The 24,401-nt window shown below is 45.9% G+C and overlaps 1 long non-coding RNA gene across 3 annotated transcripts; it reads left to right on the plus strand.

The window, feature by feature from the left end:
* Positions 1–844: 844 nt before the first annotated feature.
* LOC119867063 lies at positions 845–23,320 on the plus strand. Of its 3 annotated transcripts, none has more exons than XR_005382367.1 (4): positions 845–3,627; positions 10,710–10,896; positions 12,033–12,213; positions 20,474–23,320. It is a non-coding gene; the product is annotated as an uncharacterized LOC119867063 (long non-coding RNA). The 3 variants fall into 3 exon arrangements; XR_005382368.1 differs by lacking the exon at positions 845–3,627 and having other exon boundaries at positions 9,915–10,896; positions 20,474–20,615; positions 21,867–23,320; XR_005382366.1 differs by lacking the exon at positions 845–3,627 and having other exon boundaries at positions 9,915–10,896.
* The last annotated feature ends 1,081 nt before the right edge of the window (positions 23,321–24,401 follow it).

Here is a 24,401-nt window from a genome sequence, read left to right on the forward strand (position 1 = left end):
AAAGACAGACACTTACCCAACTGAGCCACCCAGGTGTCCCTAATGACTTGATTTTTAAAAAGTGATACCACTGAATTATACAATAATTAGGGGAGGAAGCAGGAATTAATTTATGAACAAACATAGGGCTCTGAGTACATAATAAGACGTGAGGCAGTCAGAAATCTACAGCAAACTGTATTGCATTAGCTTTATTGACTTCAGACATGTAATAAAGTGGAAGGAGTCTTTTTACTTCATTTAGGTTTATTATAGATTCATCTAAGACAACAATATAAAACTAAGCTATCTAAACTAAATATATGTATTTTTTTACTATACACATTTTTCCTTAAGGAAATGGTTAGAAATTCACAGTCCCTTAACTGGCTACGTGAAAATTAGAATGGAGTCCAGGAGGCTGGCCGAGGGGGGGGGGGGGTGTCTTATGCCCAGCACTTACCATCCATTGCAGACCCCACAGGAAGAGAGGTATCTTGCACAGGGATACTATTTTATCACCCCAGTGAGAAGAAGGAAGGTTTTCTCCACCCTGGCAACAGCCCAGCCAATGAGAGACAGCCACAGCCCAGCCAATTAGAGACAGCCACAGCCCAGCCAATGAGAGACAATCACAGCCCAGCCAATGAGAGACAATCACAGCCCAGCCAATGAGAGACAATCACAGCCCAGCCAATGGGAGACAATCACAGCCCAGCCAATGAGAGACAATCACAGCCCAGCCAATGGGAGACAGCCATAGCCCAGCCAATGAGAGACAGCCATAGCCCAGCCAATGAGAGACAGCCATAGCCCAGCCAATGGGAGACAATCACAGCCCAGCCAATGGGAGACAATCACAGCCCAGCCAATGAAAAGCTGCTAACCTGCTTTCCCACTTTACACCAATGGACTTTGATAGCAACTTTTTTCCTCTATAAAAGAGTGGTTCTCCCCATTATTCATTGGACTTGCCTATAGTTTTGCCATGGCTTGCTTGTCCCAGATTACAATTCTGTTAATCCCAAATAAGCCCATTTTTTGCTGGTAAAATAACTAACAGTTTTATTTTTACGGTTCATAGGTGTTACGGATGTTCTCTCTCCAGGGCGGCTGTGTCTTGGACTGGATACTTTGGAGACCCTGTCTGAGGAACTCTGCAGAGAGCGAGAGATCCAGAACTTCTGGCCTAAGACTAGGCCTACAGAGGTGGAGACAGCAGGGGACCGCAGCATTCCTGCCTGGGGACAAGCGTCGGGGAGCTCGGAAAGCACAGAGATCTCGTACTTGGTCACCCCTGACCCGCTGGTCTTGACACGATCAGTGCTCAGAATGGCCCTGCTTTCCCACCCATCTAGTTATAGGTTGAAGTACACGCCAATTAGGGTCCCTAAGGGCTCGTCCTGAGAGCTGTGACAGCTTTCCCTGGAAGTAGGCAGCTCCTGTGGGTTAGATGCCGTGGACGGAGCTAAAATCTAGTCTCGATTCATACTCAGGCACTACCCACCTGGGTTGAAGTCTTGGTATCAGCAAAGATACCTCAGCCACTGAAGACTTGTCCTGAGAGGTGCCCCTGGGGGAAAAACTCTGGGCTGTTGCCAAAGACACTGGAGGAAAAGGATCTAAAAGGAAAAACAGTGCCCTCTGGCTGTGAGGATGGTGGTGCTCCTGCAGCTCGGCGCTCTAGGAAACCAGGACTGGCCTCTCAGGCTGGGATTTGCAATTTTCATGGTCCTCTGGGCGGCATTTACTGCCTGCTTTGCATTTCTGAGACAGGAAGAGACGGTATTGGTTTGGGCCTCAGCAAAATCCAGGCCCGCCATTTCTTCAGCCATTATGATGTAGAGGTTCCCCATTCAAGCAGCATTTTTTTTTTTTTTTTTTTAAAGGAGGTTCCAGGCCCAGTGTGGGGCTTGAACTCACAGCCTGGAGATGTGCTCTTCCGCCTAAGCCAGCCGGGTGCCCTCAGGCAGCACTTTGAATTACAAAAATGCCCTGGAGCAAGGCAGGGAAGGAGGGGCCTTCTCCAGTAGAGCCAGAGCTAAGGCTAATGGAGGCTTTGGGGGAACCCTGTGCTGTGTTCCTGGATATACTATTGTCATTACCTGATCTGTTTAATATCACCTTCTGCTCATACCCTTTATCCCACTAACCTTCAAAACAATCCAGAAACAGAAATATGATTATTCCCATTTTGCAGATGAGGAGACCAGAGTGGTCGAGTGGCTTGTCGGGACCACATGGCCCCAGCTGAGGGCCCTGGGCATGTGTCCCCTGTGGCCCCGCCCATCCCATCCCCTGCGTTCTGGAGTGCAGGGGGGGTGGCTGACCTGACAAGGCCATTGATGTTGTGGGAGCTTCCCAAACTACTCCAGCGTGAACATCTTCCAGATGGATTCTCCACAGGGCAATGAGGCAGGAAATTTATGGCTCAGCCTGATTAATGGGCCAGGCAGTTAAGAGTTCTTTGCCAAGCTATGAGCATAATTTAAAGGAACCAAGGCAGGAGGAAAGGGCCCATAACTCACATCCTTAAAGGGTTCTTAGAACAAGAGACACGTTGGATCATTCAAAACATCTTCTTTCCTCTTGCCAAAAAAAGGCTGGCGTGTTTCTGGGTGTTTTGGTCAATGAACAAGGAGTCTGGATGAATATACATGGCAGAAAAAGTAGGGAAAAATACTCGCAGGTCATAAATTTCCAGCTGATGTTTTCTTTGTTGTTTTCTGACGGTTGGTATTTATTTAACCATGTTCTTGCTCTTCATGCCTCTCCTCCCACCTTATAAATGCCATCCTCTTTAGCGGTGTCATTTTTCATTGTATGGAATTGAACTGCTGCCAGGAAAGCAGCTTCGGGGATCATAGAAATGGTGCCATAGAACACAATGGAAGGAGTCCCAGAATGGGAGTAGAAGTTGTAGTTTGAATCCTGGCCCTAGTACTGCGGGCTGTGTGATTTTAGGAATGTTTCTGAAGGGGAGTGGAATATTCCCCCCCCCCCCCCCCCTGCAACGTGTCTCTTTGGCACAGGGACTGTTTTAGGCTGGTTGTTTTTGAGAAGCAGCTGACTTGGGAGGAGCTCTGAAAACCAAGAAGTTACCCTGTTATAGGAGACATTTGCGTGGGTGCGGGAAATCTCCACATGTAAGGTGTCTCTCCCTCCTGGTACCAGGATGAAGGGGATCTTTAAATCTCCAGAACCTGTTATCAGTGGAGTTGGCAGGGACTTAAATCTGTGTAACAACCTAACCTGTGCACTGTGCATGTCCCTGTCCCGTAACGGACTACCCTCCACCCATCCAGCATCTTTTATCTTTAGCTGAAGATGGAATTTTCAGTTTCCAGACTTTGGTTTTCCTGGGTCTGTCCCATGTAACCAGGAGGTATACATGTTATTAAACTTTTGTTTGTTTCCTGTTACTCTGTCTTATATCAACCTAGTTATTAGACCAGCCAAAGAACCTAGAAGGGAAGGAGGGAAACTTTTTCCATCCCTACAGTTCTGGTGACCTGCATGGGATTTTCCCTGGCAGGGCCTTGTTCACTCTGGGGCTGCTGCAGCTGGGAGATCCTGGGACCTCTAACAAAAAGCCAGCAGAAGGGGAGGGCTCTTACCTCGTCAGTCTCGGGGACCTCTGCCTGGAAGGTACAGTGGAAGTGTGAGAGCACTTTTTCTAAACTTAGATTAGCGGGAGAAAATATTTTCGCAACTAGTTCCTTGAGTCTAGCAACTCTGCTAAAACACAGTCTTGTTTATTGATCCCATTCTTTACACAAAGGGTCACTGTTGTTGTCTCTGTCTGTTGGGTCATTTGTCACAGGGAGGAAAACCAGAGGGCAGAATGCGGGCCTAGGCCCTACCATGGCCTGCTGTTTGAGCTGGCCTCCCAGACGGACAGGTTCATGGGCCTCATTGGACTGGTGCCTGTTTAGACAAACTGTGCTGGGGGTTAACGTGCAAGGGAGGTAAAGGCTGTGGCTAAGGGACATCTTAGGAGCCAAGCCACACAAATGGTGGGCATGGGTCAGCTGCTAGAACCACTTAACTCTAAGACTCTCAGGTTAGGGTAAGTTGGTCGTGGAACAGGTTAGACTGACATTAGATCGCCCACCAATCTCAAGATATTTCCTGTGCAAAGAGGTACTCTATGAAATGCCACACAGTCGTCAACCCAGAGGCACATCCCTCTTAGGTTTTAGTTTGTCTCCAAGAGACCCAAAGCTTAGCTAATGCTGTTAATGTGCATGTAAGAAAAGCCAGATGAGGTTTCCCTTTTGTCTTGTTCTGTGTCTTGGGAGCTTGGCTATGTGACCAGTGAGAACATTCTCTGGTCTCTGCCAGCCAGAGGATGCATCTGGCAGATGGTCAACTTGACTGGGATCTGAAAAGAGGAGGGCATGGGAACCCTTGATTTTAGCCACTGGACTTGTGGCTGGCACCAGGTCTCTTCGTCTGACCATATCAGCTCTCAGGGGAGTTTGTCATAAGGGGTCCTGTCTATGAGGGACCACTGTCTCAACCTTTGCTGAGCACAGGAAAAGTCCCACTCCAGTAGTGCCCATCTGGTGTCACAGATTGGTGGGTCTGACTGGAGGAGGCCTCTCCCATTCTCATGGGGCACCGGAGACACTGTTTGCGCTATATCATTTTTTTAAAAAAATATTTTATTTATTTGAGAGACAGAGAGAGCATGAGCAGGGAGGAGGGCAGAGGGAGAGGGATAAGCAGACTCCTCACTGAACAGAGAACTCTGACACGGGGCTCAATCCCAGAACCCTGAGATCATGACACAAGCCACAGGCAGACGCCCAGCCAACTGAGCCACCCAGGAGCCCCTGCACTGCACCATTCTTACTGCCTGTGACATCTTAGGTCTCTGAGGCTGATGAGGGCATCTTACTCACTGTCTGGATCTTGGGAAGGCTGCATCTTTTGCTCTCTCCTTTGGGCTGCCTCCTGCATCCATGGTTAAGTGATTAAAAGGCTTATTAGTTTCAGTTTTTCTCCAGATGAAAAGAGGACCCTACTTAAAAAAATAATAATAATAAAGGATGATGCTACTTGTCAAAAGCCAGGTGATGAATCTTTATTGGACAAACTTCTATATTTGAATATTTCTAAAGAGATTCTTATCCAAACAACTGTTTTATTGGTGCCTATGGAAAGACCAAATTAGAAGTGGACATAGAGAAGTATAGCAGCTAGCCTTAGGGACTCACTTGAAAAGATGGAAGAGCAGAAATGAGACTTTGCACAAAAATTAGCATCCATGTCTAATGTAAATCCCCTTATCCTACCACCTATATACCCCCTTTATCCCCAGTCCCCGTCCTTGACCTACCACAAGATCTTTTGAGTCTCTGAGCCCTTGGTCTAAACCGCCTCTCAAATCCAGCCCCACCACCTCAGCAACCTCCATAACCTCCATAAACACCCAGCTGCCTGTTGTGATCTCCCTTTCTTCATAAGATTTACAGAGAGCAGGGCTGGCTTTTCACACTCAAGGTATTCAGATACTCACATAAATATCAAAGGCCAGGATGTGACTTTAGCAGAAGCTCTCGAGAGGGGTGGTAGGGCTCACTTTGCTGTCCCTTACAATTCCTCCTACTTTCCAGGGCTCTCTAATCAGGCTTTGCCAGCTTCAGGCCTCCTCATACATTGTTCTTGATGGGTGTATCCTGGACCGCCACCACAAAGATTTTATGTCAGTTGGACAGCAACAGATCTTGTAAATTATAAAGCCCTTTTGACCTCCACTTTCAGAAGATCCTACGAAATTCAGAGAGGAGTTGGAAACATTAGTGTTTCCACTACCCTACTCACTGGGACCTAGATTGGCAGCTAAGGGTTGCTCTTTCCTCCTATAATTACACTATGGTTATCGGACAGGCCAGATGGGCTCGGGAAACTGCCCCCCCCCCCCCCATATAGGATACAGTTGGCCAGAACCTCTCAGGTCCTCCTACAAATGACCAGGAAATGGCTCTGCTGGAGGCTCATATATTCTAGTTTGATAGGGACAATATTAAAGGTTTCTACCCCTAAAATAAATTGGTCTAATGTGAATTATGCACTTAGAAAGGAGAGCATCTGAAAGCCTTTGTTAAACACTTTATACAGGCTTTTTAAGGACATAATGCAGTAAACCCTGAATTTCTAGAACATTAAAAAAAACTTTTTATTCCCATCTTATCTGGAAATCTCCCTGACATAAAGAAACAAATTAAAGAAATGTAGTTGGATGAGGATATCACTCTTGATATCATTTAGGCTACCACTCCATCTTGGAAGAAATTGGAAGCAACTGCTTTGTCTTGCAAATCTCTACAAATCCTGAAATGTGGCTCTAAAAGCAAATCAATCCCACCTATCTTTACCAGTCCCCAGACCTCACCTATTCATCTCAGAATCCTTATAGACACTGGGACGTTGGAAACAGATTGTGCCGAACTTAAGAAAAAGAAGGAAAATTTTAAATTATCCTAGACCTCTGATTACTGGCAAATATGCTCCTAAAACTCCATGTTGGAGAAAATTTGGATACTTTCTCATGACTTTATGATGTAGACCTTTTTTTGAAAGAGTCAATTTACTTATTTATTTTTTAGATTTTATTTATTTTAGAGAGAGTGTGTGTTTGCACACACACATGCATGAGCAGAGGGAGGAGCAGAAGGTGAGGGAGAGAGAATCTCAAGCAGACTCTGTGCAGAGCATGGAGCCTGACGTGGGCCTGGGTCCCATGATCACAAGATCATGACCTGGGCTGAAACCAAGAGTTGGCCACTTAACAAGAGTTGACTGACCCATCCAGGCACCCCTGTGATATAGAGTTTCTACCCTCATCTTGCCCAGGATCAAAGAGCCACTCTGAAATGCAAACTTTAGGGAGACATTTCTCACCAGTAGAAAGAGAGAAAAAGGGAGGCATTTGGAAATTGGGCTAATGAAAAAATCTTAAATGTCTTCTCCAGAAATATTAATTAGTAGAGAAAGCTTTAGCCATCTAAACAGGTAACCTTAACTCATTCCATCTGCCGGAAACACAGTTTGGATCCAACTGCTCTTTCATAAATGAGTTTTGCATTATACCCATTTCATGGTTAAAGTTTTAAAGCGAAAGTTATAAAATTTGTGTCTATATGTTCATGTATATCTACATATGTATGTTATAGATGTGTGACATTTTTCTACCTCTGAATGGTAGTGCCAAAATTCATTTTTAAAGAGTTCTATTTAATTGGCTTAAAAACAAACAAGCACTTATATAAATTAAGGATTTGGTATTCTGAAACCCTCAGAAATATAGAAACCAAGCCAAATATTTTTCAAGTTCATGCAATGTAAGATGATCTTTGGTAAATGAAAGCTAATTGAAGTTTATTAGTTTAATTAAAATAGTTGTGTCTTCTGTGAAGACATTAACTGTAATGCAGATAAACAACTACCTATGTTGATTAATCAGATTCGTGTTATCACTTACAAAACTTGTCAGCAAGAAGAATAACTAGGGATGATGGCTGACTTTGTCTGATATCTTGTGAGGTTTTTGGGAGTAATCTAAGCATAATTATTGGGAGCAAATGAGTAGATTGTTCTAAGTGGGAAATGAGTTTTTAGGTGAACTTTTTAGCAATAATTATATTTTATGGTATGTGTACTTAAAAATAATTTCAATTCTCTTTGGTAACTTGAAACTTTAAGGTTGTGCTGAATTAAATTATATGATGAGAAATTCATTGAATATCTAGATCATTTACTGAACATAAGTTTATCTATTTTTGGGTTCTTATTACAGAAGAACTGAAGATATTTGAGTCTGTTAGTAAACATGTCTTGTGCCACACTGAAAGATTGTACTATTTTTTTAAAGGCATATGTTTCTAGAAATTATGAAAAGTATTCAAAAATTTGCCAATCTAAAGAATGTGGGTGTAACAGGCTGTTCACAACTGCTTACTTCTTAGTTTTGCTAGAAATTAAAGTTCCCAAGGGTTAAGAATTCTAACATATGTAGTTAAAGCTACTAGAAGTAATAAGGAATGCAGCTCTGCATGCAAGGAAAGTAAGATGTGTTTTTGGATTTAAGAAAATGTATGAGAGATGAAGATGCATTTTTGTTAAGGAAAAAGAAGGTAAAATTGTCTTAAAGTAAAACTAGTATAGAAAGTTGGGAAGAGAAAGAGAATTTTACTTTTGTGGTCAAGTTGGCTAAAATTAATGAGCTTATTATATGGGTTATAAGATTAAACTTTAAAATCAGTAGTGTATTTTTTTAATATTTGTTTATTTGAGAGAGAGAGGAGAGAGAGAGACAAGCAGGCTCCCCACTGAGCAGGGCTCCATCCCAGGACCCTGGCTGGGATCATGACCTGAGCCGAAGACGGACACTTAACCTACTGAGCACCCAAGTGTCCCAGGAATGTATTTATGTAAAGCTAAAACTTGATTTTCTTTCATTTACTAAAAGGACAAACTTTTCATGGACCATTGATCTCCTCCTGATAAGACATTATTTTTCTTTACCTTTTAAGTAATCTGCCTAAGAAGCAAAGATTTTGTTACCAATGATTTCCTATGCTCCTTACTATCAATCTTTGATTGCTTAAGAAAACTGGGTCTTCTCAATATTAAGAGCTAAGTTTTGCTCACAGCTACGTAACTTCTGTATTTGCCTTTGAAATCTTTTATTATCACTTTGGTAAAATAGACAATTATATATTGTTTTATAATAGTATGTGATGTTTGTGTGGATATAGGTTATTCATATAGGTTTTCCTGGAAATTTTATGAAATTCCTAGAATTCTGATATGTCCCAGTACAATGTTATCATTTGTAATTCTATTATTATTTTGAAATGTTGTGTGTTACAAGAATAAGCAAATTTCTTTGTCAGTTGTATTATAATGAGCTCTCATCAGATCTTTAACCAGGGCCATTTAAAAATCTTTTGCCATTTACAGTTATTGTTTTACTGTGATGCTTTTGCAAAAGTCCTTCTTCTTTAGTGAGACTTATGGCAAGAACTCTTGAATGCAGGTATCTGATAACTTTAAGATCATACCACTGATTTATCATGCCTATAGTTTAGAGCAACTTGGTAAAATAGACCTTTGTGAAGATGAAACATTTATGTTTTTCTCCCTACCCAATCTCTCCAGAATTCAGAAACTCTCAGTGAACATTCTTATTTTAATGGTAATAGAATTATTTGCATAAGTTCATGCAAGAACCTGTTTTCTTTGTAACAGCACACAATTGGAAATTGGTAATATTACCAAAGCTTTGCCTAAAAAATCTTAAAAAAAAAAAAAAAAAAGGGCAGCCCTGGTGGCGCAGTGGTTTAGCACCGCCTGCAGCCCAGGGCATGATCCTGGAGACCTGGAATTGAGTCCCACGTCGGGCTCCTGCATGGAGCCTGCTTCTCCCTCTGCCTGTGTCGCTGCCTCTCTCTCTGTGTGTGTCTCTCATGAATAAATAAAAATCTTAAAAAAAAAAAAAAGCTTTGCCTAGACTGTCATATTAGAGAGAGATGTACATACTCAGATATGACCAGACAGCTTCAAGGAACTAATGCTGACTTTATGAAGTCCCGATAAAGTCCCTTGGAAAAACAGCCTATTACCTTGCTTACAGACTTCCCAGCAGTTTTGCCAGGTGCTTAAAGAAGGTCACTTTCTGGCAGGTGAGGCACCTCAGGACATTTTGGGATCCTTAAGAAAAGAGGAATTCATCCAAATCTATGGGTTATTGTAGGTGAATCTGGCAAGTCCTTGGTTTGGCTTTCTGGCTTTGAGAGGCTTTTATTTATTTATTTATTTTTATTTTTTATTTTTGAGAGGCTTTTAAAAGTCTCATTCAAGGGGATCCCTGGGTGGCTCAGCAGTTTGGTGCCTACCTTTGGCCCAGGGTGTGATCCTGGAATCCCAGGATCAAGTCCCACCTTGGGCTCTTGGCATGGAGCCTGCTTCTCCCTCCTCCTTTGTCTCTGCCCCCCCCATGTCTATCATAAATAAAAAAATATTAAAAAAAAAGTCTCATTTGAGGTTCCTTATAAAAAGTTCCAGGGAAGCAGATTAAGAGTCTATATGGCTCATTTTTATTCTTGCTGGATTTATGTAAATAATCAGGTCAAGTTTATTTAGACTAGACTAATTTTGTAAACAAATTTTTACTGTAATTATCTTTGGTAGAATTGGGGTGATTTTAGAGAGAAAAATTATGTTTCAATAGGAACTATTAATACAACTGGTGGATATTAGATTCCAATTCTGTCTATTGACATTGAAGTTTTGTTATTTACCTGTAAACCAGACTGGATCCTGAATTATTCTAGTTTCCTCAAATATCTGGCCACAAATCTCCAAATTAACATTTCCAAGTTCCTCCCACCTTTTGACTTGGAATCACTAAGAACAAAAACTGCCCTTTTGCCCGAAGTCCCACAAACTGAGTATAAATGACGTGATATAAACTTCAGAGAAATCAATGCAACAGATCATGTTAGATACTTGTCATGCCTCTTGAAGATCAGAAGGATCACCAGAGACATGCAAACTGAATACCCTCCTGCAAGATCTGTCAGATTGTCACCACCTCTCTATCTGAAGATACTTCCAGCCTGACATCTGGAAATGTTCTTGACTGGCTGCACCCCTGGGTTCAGAAACAGATTTATAATTTGTTCCAATCACTAACCTTTGTTTTTCTTCTGTTTCCATAGAAATGCCTTATTAAATACCTGATTGCTCCTAACTTTGGGAGCTCACCTTTATGACAGCTTCCTGCAATGAGTCACAACTGTTTAACTGAACTGACCTGTTCTCAGGACTGAGTGACTGGTTCAGTGAGATACGGAGAAGTCTATCAACTCAGTTTCTGGGCAGTGAAAATTCTTCAAAGTTTCAAAGGTGGGACTGAAGGAGGGCTGAATATGCACCCACCTCCAAATTGTACCTCTTTGGCACAGGGACTGTTTTGGCTGGTTGTTTCTGAGAAGCAGCTGACTTGGGAGGAGCTCTGAAAACCAAGTAGAAGTTACCCTTTTATAAGAGACATTTGTGTGGATGCAGGAAATCATGTGTAAGGTGTCTCCCTTCTGGTACCAGGATGAAGGGGATGGTTAAATTTCCACAGACTGTTATCAGTGGAATTGGTAGGGACTTAAATCTGCATAACAACCCAACCCTCTTCACTGTGCTTATCCTGGTCACTTCCCATAACTGACTCCCCACACACACCCAGCATCTTTTGTCTTTAGCTGAAAATAGAATTTAAGGCAATGGCTTTGGCCATTGCTGAGAGTTACTCAATTTTCCTGGGTCTCTCCCAAGTAACTAGAAAGTATACATGTTATTAAACTTTATTTGATTTTCTCCTATTAATATCTCCTGCCTCGTATCAGTTTAATTATTAGACCAGCCAAAGAACCTAGAAGGGAAAGAGGGAAAATCCTCCTTCTCTACATTACTGACTTCATCTCTCTGGGCCTCTGTTTCCTCTTCTGTAAAATAAAGAGTTTGGACTGATTGATTATCTGCTGGTTTGAAAGTTATGTGAGTTTCTTGCAATCATGTCAACCATGATATTATCATTATTCAGCATCTGGAAGTAATGCTCCCTCTGCTAAACCCCCAGAGCATTTTATCTATGTGTCTAAAATTGGCATTTATCATTTTCTGTCTCAAGTTCCAGTTATTTATGAGCATTTCTTTCTTTTTTTCTCCCTCTCCCAACTGGACTAAGTACTTTTGGCAGGGTGTCTTTTTCATCCTTGTATTCCCCTCAGCCCCAGCATAGCACCTGGCACACGGCTTTCACCCAATAACACTCAAGTGTGGATGAAAAATGAGTAAGTGAAGATGGCCACTATTCACTATTTGTCCTTAGGCAGGATGACTTGATTTAGAGGTTTTCCTATAAAATGTACATTCTTTCTGTTTGATTTAATTTAATATGCATGTTCCAAAATGCAGAGTTAGAAATAAATCTCATTTTTCAAGATACTATTATTTTAAAAGAATCTTATTGAACTGTTCCCCTACAGGGTCTATTCTATACCAGACTTTAAATCAAAGCAACATGTTGTTTAAGTGTTCTGGAAGATACTGTTCTACAAATTTTATCTCGGCTGCTCTCCCTGCCCCAAGCTCTGATGGATTATCATTCAGCAATAATTTTCCTCTCACTGTGGACACAACATGCCCATTGATGTTGAGTGCAACCAGGTAGGCTGGCTTCGGCCAAAGGAATGTTAGCAAACATGATGCAAGCAAAGGTCTTAAATGTGCCTGTGTGCATTTTTCATGCCTCTTGTGCTCCTGCTACTTATGATGCAAGAACACGGGGAAGAGACCACAATCCAAACTTCAGCCTGGATCAGCCACAGCACAACCAGCCTGCAACACCATGATAAAACTCAATGAAAGGATCCTGGGTCTTGGGGTTGTTTGTTATGCAGTGTTACTGTAGCAATAGGTGACCATTACTTCCAATTTCTAATTTTATCCTTGTATATATCTACTTTCCCCAATGGTTCATCATGAATGTCTCTGTGCTTTTGGAATAGAGATAGATGTGCTGCTTGGACATTTATTTTTGGTTAAGCAGATGACTTCTGGAGACACAAGCCCACATTTTGAGAACTGAGTTGAGAATCCGGTTTTCTGTGGTTGTGTCCATATTTAATTTGTTGTTCTTTATGCTTTTAAGTAATTTGGAAGATAATCTCTGGAAACATTACATGATTCACTCACTAACTTTTCTTTAAAAATTAACACATATATCCTGTGTCATATTTTATGGACTCAGAAGTTTCAAATCACTCTTCCCTATTTATGTATTTATTTATTTATGATTTAATTAATTTGAGAGTGAGATAGTGAGAAAGAGAGAATATGAGCAGGGGGAGGGGCAGAGGGAGAAGCAGACTCTCCGTGGAGCAGCGAGCCCAACTTGGGGCTTGATCCCAGGACCCTGGGATCATAATCTGAGCCTAAGGCAGATATTTAACCCACTGTGCCACCCAGGTGCCTCCAGTCTTCCCTATTTAAACCAATGGCTGAAATACTTTTCATAGGATTAAAAAATTTCAAAAGTAAACTTGGCTAAAAATAAGGGCATTCATGTATTTTATTTCCTTCTTAAAATATTTTATTTATTAGAGAGATGGGGAGGGGTACAGAGGAAGAGAGAGCACGAGCAGGGTGGGGCAAAGGGAGAGGGAGAAGCAGACTCCCGCTAAGCAGGGAGCCCAACACGGGTCTTGATCCCAAGAATCGGGGATCATGACCTGAGCCCAAGGCAGATGCTTAACCGCTTAACCTTAACCATCTGAATCACAAGGCACCCTGCATTCATATATTTTTTTTAATGAAGTGAAAATTACATAATATAGAACCAACCACTTTAAAGAAGGCCCCTATTTTTAATCTACTCTAGTAAGTGCCTGGCTACTTCTTGCATCTCAAATGTCAAGGTAAACCACGATTTGGGGTACACATTACAGTCAGAGGGAAAAGGAAAAAGAAAATCCCAAGAGGAGTTTGAGAAGAAAGACAGAAGGCAGGACCAAGAGGAGAGGACTGGAAAAGAAAGACAGTCCCACATGGCTATTCCGTGGCTGCCCTTTTGCTCACAGCCCTGTGCTCCATGGGCCATGGTGGGTCTAACCAGTGCTCTGTTCTCTGGGCGGCTGGGGGTCCATCAGTTAAATCAGTTTCTAATTGCATATAATCTTGGAACTAATGGAGGAAAAATTGAACTAACCAACATTATTTGTTTTCATTTCTGCTGTTTTTGCCTTTGCATTTTCAAGTGAGAAGTTAAGATATTGAAAGTCCTTGACTTCAACTCAGGTCTAAAACTTCTAATCTCAGGATGCCTGGGTGGCTCAGGGGTTGAGTGCCTGCCTTCGGCCCAGGGCATCATCCTGGAGTCCCGGGATTGAGTCCCACGTCAGGCTCCCTGCATGGACCCTGCTTCTCCCTCTGCCTGTGTCTCTGCTTCTCTCTGTGTGTGTCTTTCATGAACAAATAAGTAAAATCTTAAAAAAAAAATTAAACCTCTAATCTCTTTGCTCAGGTTTGGGGCATCATCCTAATTTGTGAGACTTGAATGAGTCTGATTGGCAGGGATGGCTTATATCCTCCTCCCATATCACCAGGGGCCTGGCTCTCTTCTCCCTGCAGGCTTGCTGTGGACTTGATCCCTGCTTCAGTACCTAAGCCTGAGTCTGTGGCAGGGGTCTGGGGACTCTGGGGGTCCCTGATGCCCTTTCAGTGGCTCTGCACGGTCAAAGTATTTTTCATGATAATTCTACCACATTTTAAGCTTTTGTTCACATGAGTGTAATGTGGGGTTTTCCAGAGGCTATGAGATGTGTGACATCACAACAGTTTAAATGCAGAAGCAGACGTGAGACTCCAGCTGGCTTCTATTCAGCCAGACATGGAAGAGATTTGCAAAAATTTAAAATCGTGCTATGCTTGCAATTTTTTTCTTTTGGAAAATACAGTTATCTTTCATAGAAGTAAGTTATTTACATTAACAGGTAATGGGTTTCATATTTTAAAAGTTTCTCAGTTCTAATGTGGTAAATATTGTTAGCTATCTCTCACATATACAAAAGCTCTTTGGAGTCCTGAAAGGGGAGCTAAGACCCAAAAGCCCCCGAGGACAGCTGCTCTAGGCTCAGAGTGTCTACACTTTCCTACTACATAGCTGTGCTCAGCCTGGTGGAACAAGAAAGAGAAGGTTGCAGCAGGGTCCCCTAGGCATTTGGCCTCTGCTCTGGGTCAGGATCTGAGCAGTTCTGCACTGGGGGATTGCCTGGTTGTGGGTCTGCTCTTGGGGGGCATTGAGCCTTTCGAGTGTTGGGCCTTGCAGACCACCTACTCCAGACTCCCTACAGGTCTTTCTAGGTCACCAGCCCCAGCAGCCCCCTGAGGCCTGCAGGAGGTGGCATTTGCTCTGAGAGAATGAACATACAAATGGACAGTGGAGAGACGGTATATATAAACAACAACCAGCCCCAAACAGCCAGGACTTGGTCAGTGGTGGCCAGCTTCCCTAAATTTTGCCTCTCCTTCTAACCCAACCAACATGAGAAGGCTACATCTGCCCTCATGAGCAATCCCATAGGATGTCCTGCTTCTAGCTAGCCTCCCCATGCCCACAACTTCCCATCAGCACCCATGAGGAGCCTTCCCTCTTGTCCCCTATAAAGCTTTCCCACGCCCTGTTTTGCTGGCTTTTGAGTCTCTGCCAGAACAAGTGTTATGGGCTGTGTCCCCCAGACACTCCTATGTTGAAGTCCTAATCCTCAGTATCTCTGAATATGACCTTATTTAGAAATGAAATCATTGCAGATGTCGTTAGTGAAGATGAGCTCATACTGGAGTAGAGTAGGCCCTGAATCCAGTATGACCGGGATCCTTATAAAAGGGGAACATCGGACACAGATGCCCACACAGGGAGAACACCATGTGGACGTGAAGACGGAGGCCTGGGTCATGGAACATCAAAGAGTGCCAGCAGGCCAACAGAGGCTGGGAGAGAGGCCTGAGGAAAGGACAGGCCTTCAGACAGAGTTAGCAGGACCCCAGGCAGCCAGGCGTCTGATCGGAAGCCAGAGAGAGGAAGGCTGCTGGAAGCAGTTGCTCAGGCTGTAGGCTTGGGGCTTAGACGTGGCCTCGCCGTGCCCCAACATAGTCAGATAGGCCCCAGCCTGACCTTCAGGTGGGCCCCAGTGCTCCTCTGCCATCCATCCCCTGGGGCTTGTTACCAAAAAAACCTCCCGTGAGGTGGTGGGACCCTGGGCCTGGCTCAGTGGGCCGACCACCGAGCCGGCCTCACCCCGAACCCCAGGCCCTGGGTGCTCACAGGGAGGCTGTGGCCCTGGATCTGTGCAGCCGCTTAATCCCAATAGCGTGAAGCGTTCAGAGGTCATTCAAAGGTGCCTCATTGGCCTTCCACGCGCCTGCCGAAAGAGCCCCTCTGGCTCACGCAGGGGCCGACTGGAAACAAGTTATTTTGAGATCAGCACAGGCTGTACAGATAACAGTAATAGTATTTTATTGCTGAAGTAGTGTGAGAAATGTTGGGGTGGGGGACAAGAATGTAGATGAGTTTAAAAATAGAAGGCTGTAATTAGCCAAGCATGGATTTGTTCTAGAAGGCATCAATTACTACGGCAACCACACATCCCAGATTTTCCAGGACAGCCTCCATTCCATGGAATCTGCTTCTTTTCAGTAAAGGTGATCTGTTAAGCATCTAAGTGCAATTTAATGTTAGGGAATTATGTGACGTTACACATGAATTAATTCGGTAATCCAAATAAACATTTTATTATGTCAACACTCATTTTCTTTCTTTTTCTCTTATGCAAACATAGTCATTGCAGCAGCCCTGGTCTCTTGCTCCAGGTTAAGAGCTGGTTCTGAGGATAAGAATTTAGGCAGGTGTGTGATGGAAGTGGGGATCCCTGAGAGGGGGTGAAGGAGAGAGCAGACTTAAACTTCTTGGCTGGAGACCTTGGCATTTTTTACTGGATGTGAATCCAAGGGGCCAGTTCTCAAGTTTTTGCTGTATTCCATGGACGCAGCGCCCCATGGAATACCAGAGTGAGTCTGCAGGAAACACACATGTAGCTGCTCTGTGTGTGGATTACTGTGGCAGGCATGTCGTGCTCACCCACGCAGTGACAGGTATGCGAGGAATGGGGTGTGCATGAAATCATCCCTGCAGAGCCTGGAGCCCGGAGCTTGGGGCCAGAGAGACCAGAGCCCCTTGGGGTCACCAGCATGGGTGGGGAGGTGTGCACGTGCATAAGAAGCCATCTTTTTGTTTCCTGCCTGGGTTGTGTTGGAGAGGGATGGAGGCCAGCAGAGGGCTAGGAGGCGAGGACACTGCAGGGGTGGGGAGGAATGCTCATTTTAGCACCAGAAACCTACCTTTTGGAAACTTGAATGTTCACTGCTATTTGCATTTTCAATAAGGATTCTCCTAGTTTTCTGCAGTGTTTTATTAACATTCTTTTGCAAATATCAGCTAATTTTGGTTATACTCAGGAGGTAAGAGAAAAGAGACTTTGACCTAGGACTGGAAGTTTGGTGAGCATAATGGAAATCAGAGTTAAGAAAACAAACATAACTCCAAGGGGAAGGCAGATCTGGGAGGGAGGAGCCTGAGAACCCTGGACATAATTTAAAAAATACACCCCTCTCTGCCAGCTTCTCTCTAGACCTCTTCTCTGTTTAAACTCGGGGGCAGGGGGTACGGGTTGTGCTTCGTTTTTTTTTTTTTTTCTTTTTTAAGATTTTATTTATTCATGAGAGAGACACAGAGACAGAGGCAGAGACACAGGCAGAGGGAGAGGCAGGCTCCATGCAGGGAGCCTGATGTGGGACTGGATTCCAGGTCTCCAGGATCACGCCCTGAGCCGAAGGCAGATGCTCAACAGCTCAGCCACCCAGGCATCCTGTGCTTGGGTTTTAATAGGAAGCTGTTCCGTGTTTACAGCTGTGTGTAGCCCTAGAGGTGGCATCTCAAAAAACTTGCCTCCAACACTAGGTTTCGATGGTAAAACAGATTCTCCAAGCTTTGTGGACCACAGGCCTCCGAACCCCCCGGGAGCCTGTAAGTTGCAGAATTCCAGCTTCCTCTTCAGACTGACTATCTGAATCTGAACCCCTGGGTCTTGGGGGTTGGGGATCTGCATTTTCAATACACACCTAATTGATTTCTAAGTACAATGGAACTTAATGGCCACTGCTGCTAATACTCAGAAAGTCGAGCTGAAGTCTCAACCCAGTCTTCCCTCGGCTGTCCCTAAAATGGGGAGGATCATTTCAGGGCCGCAAGGCCACATGCCTGAATTCCTTCTGCTGAGTGGCGTGGGCATGTGCGTGCCTTTATAAGGCTGACGCCCTGCCAGAAGATAACCACAGGTGGACATGCCCTCAGTGAGACTCAAAAGACGTGTACAATTTCCAAAGATAGCAACAGATACGCGCCGCTGACCGTATGTCTACATGAGCGTGTGGCTGCACAGCCTTATATAGCGAGCGGGGCCTCCAGGGAGGCTCTGGGGGAGGACAGCGTGTTCAGCGAGCCCCTGAACGTGCCATGCTCTCAGAGCCCTGGTACGGAAGGCCACCGTGTGCCGGCGGCTGTCTCTGCAGCTTGCCCAGCCCAGGGTGGCGAACAGCTTATAAGGGCTTGTGGCAAGCGGAGTTGGGCAGCTGAGATCTAACTTTCCCAGATGGGAGCAGACATCTGGAATGGTTTCTGGTGGCCGTGTGGCTGTCCTTAGTACTACTGACAGACGTGAAGGAAATTCATTTGGTTCTGGTGGAGCTTTACCCGAGGTGCCACAATAGGTAAGTCGAGGCAAGTCCCAAGTGGCTAGCTGCCATGCCCTCTGGCTCAGGTGTCATTTTCTCAGTCATGTCTTGGTTCCACCGCGTGAAGCAGCACACCTTCTTCCCTGGCCTGCTTTCCTTCTCCTCAAAGCACTCCGCTCCCTCGGGCGTAAGTGCAGGTGCTCACCAATTCCCTTCTGGAACGTGACAATCTTTGTGCCTAGAAGTGTTAGTTGAGTGAATTCTTGGTAGATGGTATCTCAGAGGAAGAGCGTGGGTCCAAGCTGGGACCTGAGCACCAGAGCAGGCGATCTCCAAGGTAATGCTCTGAACGAGCCTGGGCCACGTCATGGTCCCTGGCAGGCCCAGTTGCACAGGACAGGTGTGCAAATCTGCAGCTGTGGATTGTTTGCTCCTTCTACACCTCGTCCTCAAGGCGAATCCCTTCGGCGTGGAGCCTCCCACTGGTCTCCACAGGGTCCCTCAACACACATGGTTCTCACTTCCTTCTCCCGGCTTTTGCCTTCTCATGCCTCTCCCTCATCAAAAGTCCTCCAGTTCCTCAAGGTCAGGTCCAGCAGTTCGTTCTGATGACCAGCCCATCTGGATCTTTGCTGACTCCCAGACCCCATGGCCCGGCCACCCAGGGCCACCAGGGCAGTGGGGTGGTGTGGCCTGGTTCCGGGTCTTTGAGGTGGGAGGCAAGTGGGATTGAGGGAGGCCTGAGTGCTGAGGCCTGAGCATCTTTTTTTTTTTTTTTTTTAAAGATTTATTTATTTATTCATGACAGACACACACAGAGAGAGAGGCAGAGACACAGGCAGAGGGAGAAGCAGGCTCCATGCAGGGAACCCAATGTGGGACTTGATCCCGGGACTCCAGATCAGGCCTCGGGCTGAAAGCGCGCTAAACCGCTGAGCCACCAGGGCTGCCCCTGAGCATCTTTTAAAGTCGCTCATTAGCCTTTTGTGCATGTGGGGGGCACACAGTGGGTACATGCGGAAGGAACCCCTGCGGGTTTAGCTGTTCGGGCTCCATCCCTGTAGTTTCCATCCTACAGTTTTCTCACCCGTTCCTCTCTCTCAAGTTACCCCTTGTCGAGTTTGTACAATTTTTACCAAACTAACAGAGGCGCACAGTGGAAGAGTAGCAGATGGGAGTTGTCCCTGCTGCCACTCCTCTCCCCCACGTGGTTGCACTTCCCAGGACGCCCTTCCAACCCTTCTTGCTCTTCCTTCTGGACATTGCCTCCTGTGTTAGTTTCTTATGGCTGCTTTTAAAATTACCACAAACTTAGTGGCTTAAAGCAACACACATTTATTGTCTTACGGTTCTGGAGGTCAGAAGTCTGAAATGAGTGTCACTGGGCTAATGTCAAGGTGTGGGTAGGACTGGTTCCTTCCAGAGGCTCCAGGGGAGAATCTGTGTCCTTGCCTTTTCCAGCTTCTAGAGGCTGCCTGCATTCCTTGGCCTGTGGCCCCTTCCTCCATTGTCATGGGCAGCAAGCACACCCCTTGGACTTCTGCTTCCATGGCTTTTCTTCTCTGACTCTCCCGTCTGTCCAGGACTCTCGTGATTACACTGGGTTCACTGCGATAATTGGGGGTATCATCTCCCCAGCTCAAGGTTATTGACTTTGTCACATCTACAAAGTCCCTTCTGTAAGGTAACATAGTCACAGGTTCTGGGTGCCTGGGTGGCTCAGTGGTTGAGCGTCTGCCTTCAGCTCAGGGTGTGATCCCAGGGTCCTGGGATTGAGTCCCACATTGGGCTCCCTGCATGGAGCCTGCTTCTCCCTCTGCCTGTGTCTCTGCCTCTCTCTCTGTGTTTCTCAAGAAATAAAATAAAAATCTTAAAAAACAAACAACATATTCACAGGTTCCAAGGATCAGGATGCAGACATCTTTGGAGACCATGACTCTGCCAACCACACTTCCACATGAGCTTATACTGTTATTTCCTGAGACACCTCTTTTTCACATCCTCTGCTGATTTTCTGTCATGAGAATAGAATTTCTATTTACCCCGCCTCCTCCGCATGTACTCTCAGTATGTTATTAAGACAATAATTGTTTCCTGCAGAGCTAACTCATATACTGAGGTTTTATTCTCTTTCTTATAGGACATTTTCCCCTTGGACTTCTGGTTGCCTTTATCTCTGTCCTGCAATTTACTCCCATGCTTCTCCTGGAGCCTTCCCTCCGAGAGCCCTCGGACCCCAGCTCCCATGGGGCCAGGCTGTCCTCTGGGCACCTCACAGCAAGGTGATTGGGTTTCAAGGGAGAAGGAGAGACAGAGACAGAGAGGGGGAAAGGAGAGATATGGAGAGAGAAGAGAGAGAGAGAAGGAGAGATGTGTGTGTGGGGGATGTGGCGAGGAGAGAGGTAGGACAGGGAGGGGAGGGCACAGAGGTGTGTGGAGGAGGTCATGGCAAGACCACAAACTGCAGAACCACCCTGAGGACATACTGAAGCCCCCACCACCTTTGTGGCCTGCCCTTGGGAGTTGGCAACGTTGCTTCTGCTGCATTCTAGTCATCAAAGTCTATTCACAAAGGCCCTTGGAGTTCCAAGGGGAGGCAGAAAGAGACACCATCCCCTTAAGGGAGTGTGGCAACATCCGGGAAGAACATCCAAGAAGAACACAGTGGTCAATTTTGGAAAATATTAATCTACTGTAGAGCATAACGCAGTTATTTTCTCAAACAAGGAATCTTTTCTCTGATAGACTACTGTTAGCTGAATAAAAAATTGTATTTTACTCCGCCGCACTTGCTTTTCACTGTATACCCAAGTACAGCAAATGCTCTGCTGTACACGGACAACGCTGTCATGAGCTTTTAGGAAACCTCGTCTCCCATGTCAGGCCCCCTCCCGTTATCTTTTTATATGACCTTATCTTTTTTCTTTGCTTACTGTTAGAAAAATTGCTTTGAACGTAATCTTTCCCTTCAAAGGATGCATCTAGAAATGCACTTCCTGAAATTCCTTTCGTAATTGGTTCTAGTCATCTGAGAAAATATAAAGCACTGTCGACAGAGTTTTGTTTCATGAGAAGGCTGATGACGGGTCAAGAGCCATACAAAACCGTAACTACTCCCCATCACCCCCCATTGGCTTGTTCCTGTTTCAAAAAGTATTCCTTTGAAAACAGAGAATTTCTACACAACATAATTATAGTACATTGTATTGTACTATATTATACAATTATATTGTACTAATATAGTATATTATAGCATTTGGACCAGTTGACCCAAGTCAACATCAAATAAGAGCCTCAGATTAGGGGCACCTGGGTGGCTCAGTGGTTGAGCTTCTGCCTTTGGCTCAGGGTGTGATCCTGGGGTCCTGGGATGGAGTTTTGCATCAGGTTCCCCGCAGGGAGCTCGCTTCTCCAACTGCCTGTCTCTGTCTTTCTGTCATGAATAAATAAATAAAATTCCTTTAAAAAAAAAAAAAAAGAGCCTCAGATTATTTAGACAAAAAGGAAACCTAATAGATTATGTCTTTTCACAGTACCTATAATATTGTGTCCCGTGATGGCAAGCAGTGGCTGCATACAAGCCTGGGTGCACGGCCCCGGTGTGATTATGTGTTGTGAGTGCCCCTGAGGTCACCAAAGGAAGCCGTGGGTCTCTGAGCCCTACAGATATTGGAGCTGCTCAGACATCTGTGAGACCTCACTGACTTTTATCTCAGCGCCTGATCACAAAGTAAACTGTATTTGGTGCTTGGGAAGCCTCAGCCTGCTCTGTGGCCTGTGTGACCCTCTGCCACGAAGAATATCCAAGTGTGCTTTGCAGTCCAGGCCGCCATGTACAGTGGTGTGTCATGCACTGAGCAACTTCAGGAATATCCTTCTCATTAAGGTCATCCCAGGTTTTTTCTGGCAGAGAGCAATAACATACCTTGGGGAAGGGGCACCTTTTCCTAATTCATGTAGTGGTGTATACTGCTTGGGAGGGGAAAGAATATTGACTAGAATCAAGTTTACCCACATTAATAATAATGTTTCATGCTTATGTCGCCTTGGGGGTTCTTAATCTCTTCTGTAGTGCCATACACACTTGATTTATTGGCTTGTTTTCCTTTTTCCTTTGACTTAATGGCTCTTTCTCATTGTTTTCTGAAAACATGGCTTTGCTTTGCTTCCCGGAATGGGAAACAGAAACGTTTCCCATTTCTGCTGTTCAGAGGGAAGTGTGGCTAGCACAGAGTGCTGGGATTCATATCCCCAGAACGTGGCCTCAGGTGGCTGTGAGCATTCAGTAGGTTCGTCTGGCCTCAGAACCCCACAGAGGACAGAAGGAGCACCCTTCTAAGGCTTGGGGAGTATCAAGTGAGTGGAACACAGCACATCTTACAACAGCCTGAGGGATCTGCAGTAAGTAGACAGATCCCTCTTAGCTTCTCTAACCAGAGTGCCTCCTGGGAGGGGAGCCCTTTCCCTCTTGCTTTTATCCTCTCCTCCATCTCCCGAGGAACCAAGTGCTTTAATTTTCCTCTCTCCTATCAGAAATTCAGGGGTTTAATACATTTTATCTGCTAATGAATGGAGAGGGGATAATTCCTAATCTTACAAAATTGCTAATGGTAGCGTTTCAGGCCTTTCCAGGGAACGTTTTAAATGGCGGTGGCGGCCTCTGACTCACCTGTAAGTGGTTGAAGTAGGTTTGGCTCCATGATCATGTTGGGCCTGAGACAAATGTTCACTTGGCATGAATGAATACATATTGGGACAATTTTAGTATCTCCTCAGGAGGTGCCCCCAGAGAAGTGTATCTGAGGAAGACTTTTTTTTTTTTTTCTTTTCCCCTCTCCTGGCAGCCTCGTGATTAAGAAGTGGCCCTTTTGGGGCAGCCGGGGAGGCTCAGCGGTTTAGCGCCTGCCTTCAGCCCAGGGAGTGATCCTGGGGACCCGGGACCGAGTCCCACGTCGGGCTCCCTGCATGGAGTCTGCTTCTCCCTCTGCCTGTGTCTCATGAATAAATAAATAAAATCTTAAAAAAAATAAAATAAATAAAATCTTAAAAAAAAAAAAAAGTGGCCCTTTCACAGCCAGGGCACTGCCATTACAGCTAAGGTCCACCGTCTGCCTCCTCCTTCCTCCAGGTCCACACGGAGCAAAGCACTGGGGGCCTGAAGGCTGGGACCAGGGGCAGCACCAAGGCCAGAAACACGCAAGGGGCTCTGGTGGGTCCTGGTGACAGGAGTCTTCTGCGGGACACCAGAGTGTAGGCTCTGCAGCTGGCACCTACGGGAAAAGGGATCAACCGTGCAGCCCATTCCCCGACCCGCGCACAAGAGCACGTAGCCAAGCCGTTTCCCGCAGACCTCGGGGGCCCGAGGCTGGTCATTGAGCAGTGGTGGCTGCTCCGGTTGGAGATCCTGAGCTGCAAAGCCGGGCTCGGTGCAGCCCTGGGCAAGTTCCTCAAGCCTGTCAGAGCCTGTTTCCTCAGCTCCGAAACGGGGGGGACGAAGCGCGCCCTGCAGCGTGGCTGGAGCACAGGCGAGCCCTCCTGAGAGGCGTGAGCGCTCGTGCAACGCGCAAGCACGAGCGGCGCTCATACCGCGTCTTCCCAGGCGAGGTCGACCCCGGATTTCCTGCTGGAATGTTCTCCCGCGCCTCAGATTTTCAGTGGGTGGAGTGGCGGGGGCGGGAGGGGCGTCAAAGATTCTGAGAAGCCGGGAAATCACCGGGCCCCAGGCCCCCACTGACGCCTGTCAGCCTCCAGGACCTCGGGGTCCCCAGGGCCGCCGCCGCCCCTGCCCTGTCCCGCCGGGCGCCTCCCGTTCCCCGCACCGCAGCCACCGCGCCTCGCAGCTCCCCCGCTCCGGAGCGCTGCGCCAGGCGGCGTCGGACCGACGAGAGGACAGGCTGTCGCGGCTGCTCTCGCGAGAAGACTCTCGCGGGCGCGGTGCCAGCGGCCTTTCCCGGGCGTTGGGCGGAGCCGCAGGGCGGAAGGCGGAAAACCCCGGCCGGCCGATGGCCACGTGACCGAGCCTCGCGGCGTGGATTGGTCGGCAGCTCCCGGGCCCCGCCCCGAGGGCG

Source organism: Canis lupus, chromosome 31 (assembly GCF_011100685.1).
Source record: "Canis lupus familiaris isolate Mischka breed German Shepherd chromosome 31, alternate assembly UU_Cfam_GSD_1.0, whole genome shotgun sequence".
NCBI lineage: Eukaryota > Metazoa > Chordata > Mammalia > Carnivora > Canidae > Canis > Canis lupus.